The sequence below is a fragment of the Pan troglodytes genome, chromosome 4 (genome assembly GCF_028858775.2).
Source record: "Pan troglodytes isolate AG18354 chromosome 4, NHGRI_mPanTro3-v2.0_pri, whole genome shotgun sequence".
In the NCBI taxonomy this organism is placed as follows: Eukaryota; Metazoa; Chordata; class Mammalia; order Primates; family Hominidae; genus Pan; species Pan troglodytes.
This window is the reverse complement of record NC_072402.2, coordinates 45,779,096-45,781,508: the sequence shown is the minus strand read 5'-3', so window position 1 is coordinate 45,781,508 and position 2,413 is coordinate 45,779,096. Positions and strand designations below refer to the sequence as shown.

The window sequence follows — 2,413 nt, the reverse complement described above, 5'->3', positions numbered from 1 at the left end:
TCACGTAATTTCATTAGCCACCCAGCACAGATGCAAGCAGGGGTGATGTCATACTTTTTCCCCTTGCTCTGAAACCTGAGTCAGGCGCCAGAGAGGAAACCAGTTTTACAGACTCTAATCGGATTAAAGCTCCTGGCAGCCTCTAATCAATAGGTGGTAGCTGGAGGAATCTCAAAATGTTCAAAGCCCTCTCTGGCCCCTTCATGGGCATGGCCTCACTCAAGTAGAAAGGAAGTTCAGGTGGTCTCTTTCTACAAGTGGGGAAAGTCTAAATGGTATGTCCTAGGGCACTGTGTTAGTTGCAGTTTTCCCCAGGACTCAGGTCCATACATGAGAGAGGGATTGTCACTAATGCAGCAGCCTCAAGTTTTCCTTTCTGATCTTACCTAAAGGAAACCTCTAGCTATTCACACAACCATCATACAGTAAACTAGCAGTTACGATCACAGGCTTTGGTGTCAGGCACAGCTTGATCTAAAACCTAGCTCTTCCACTGACTAAACAACCTCTAGCAAGCTAGCCTACCTGTGTTAGACTCAATTTTCTCATCTATAAAGTGGGGATAATAACACCTACCTCACAGAAGTGTAGTGAGGAAAAAGAGAGTTAATGTGTACACAAAGGGCTTATGACGTAGTCCTCGCCCTGTGTAGTTACATGCTCAACAAATGATTGCTAATAAAAAGAAATAAGCTATGATTAATAGCTACCAATTATCATTATGATTCTTAAAACTCTGAAATTCCCTCTTACAATCAGAGAGAATTCTTTTTTGCCTTTATCATTTTACTTACCTGAACTTTCCCACCTCTCCAACTTAGGGCAAGTGGGAAGCCAGTGCCTAGACGTGCCCATAACTTCCAGGTTGCTTTAACAAGAACTTCAATAACACGGCAAAATACAATGACCTCATCATCCCAATGTTGCAGAAGTAAAAATCAATGCTACTTAAAAAGCCTGACAATCAATCAAAGTCTAGCCAGATATCCGTGGAAGTCAAACAGACCATATAAAACTCAGATTCACCTAGGGATCTCATTAAAGTGCTGCAGCAGTAGTTCCCTGATGTAAGCTGGGAGTTTTCACTTGGCTTTTTTTTTTTTCAAATATGGAGTCCTGGTGAGGTCAGGGCTATATGTCTCCCCAGCAGCTGGCTCAGGAGCACTTTTATTGGCTGGATGCCCTCACTGGAATTACCAGTGCAAACGGTCATTCATACGTCAATGTCATCCCACCCTCCCGTGGTGACACAGACCTTCTCCTACTGAAACTACATGCTGCTTTAGTCCAAAATAAGCTCTGAAAAAGTAATAAACATTATTTTATTTCATTTTATTTTATTTTATTTTATTTTATTTTATTTTTATTTTGAGACAGAGTCTTGCTCTGTTGCCAGGCTGGAGTGCAGTGGCATGATCTCAGCTCACTGCAACCTCCACCTCCTGGGTTCAAGTGATTCTCCTGCCTTAGCCTCCCGAGTAGCTGGGATTACAGGTACACGCCACCACACTCAGCTAATTTTTGTATTTTTAGTAGACATGGGATTTCATCATGTTGGCCAGGATGGTCTCGATCTCTTGACCTCGTGATCCGCCCACCTCAGCCTCCCAAAGTGCTGGGATAACCCTTACCTGTTTCTCCTTTGCAGGGCAGATAGAACATGATAATTGGAGATGCATGAAACGTGATTAATCTCTCTGTATAATCAGGACTTGCAACACACTTAATTTTTTTTTAATAGTGAAAATTTTATTGGAGATCATTGAAGTGAAGACTGATAAACACTTGCCCTGGGTGGGTTACAACCAACTTTTCTTTTTTTTTCTAAGTTTTTTAAATTATACTTTAAGTTCTTGGATACATGTGTAAAACGTGCAGGTTTGTTACATAGGTATACATGTGCCATGGTGGTTTCCTGCACCCATCACCCCATCATCTACATTAGGTATTTCTCCTAATGCTATCCCTCCCCTAGCACCCCAACTCCCCAACAGGCCCCAGTGTGTGATGTTCCCCTCCCAGCGTCCATGCAACACACTTAATTTCTATTGCATAGTACTATAGGGGTTACAGAAAGCATAATTTTAAGATAATGGATTTATATTCTATGGGCTTCTTTCTAAAACCTTATAATTCAAATATGAGTATAAGACAAATCCCCTCCCTGAGCTCAGGTCATTTTAAGAGATAACACCTACTATGGACCACATGTTCTTCGAGGCACAAGAGATACAAAGATGGATAATGCATGAGCCTGCCCTTCTTCGGATTCTATGAGACCAGAAGGCACAGATTCCCCTAACTCCAGACCCAGTCCCCCAAAAAACACCAACAGGATTAAATACACACCATTGAGTTAATGGGACACGCCATTGAATTAAAACTTTTTTTTTACTCTAGCAGTAAAGAAAAT

The 2,413-nt window shown here is 41.6% G+C and overlaps 1 non-coding gene across 1 annotated transcript; it reads left to right on the top strand.

The window, feature by feature from the left end:
- The first annotated feature begins 1,606 nt into the window (after positions 1 to 1,606).
- LOC112207315 (U8 small nucleolar RNA) lies at positions 1,607 to 1,739 on the top strand. The gene has a single exon (XR_002941745.2). It is a non-coding gene; the product is annotated as a U8 small nucleolar RNA (small nucleolar RNA).
- The last annotated feature ends 674 nt before the right edge of the window (positions 1,740 to 2,413 follow it).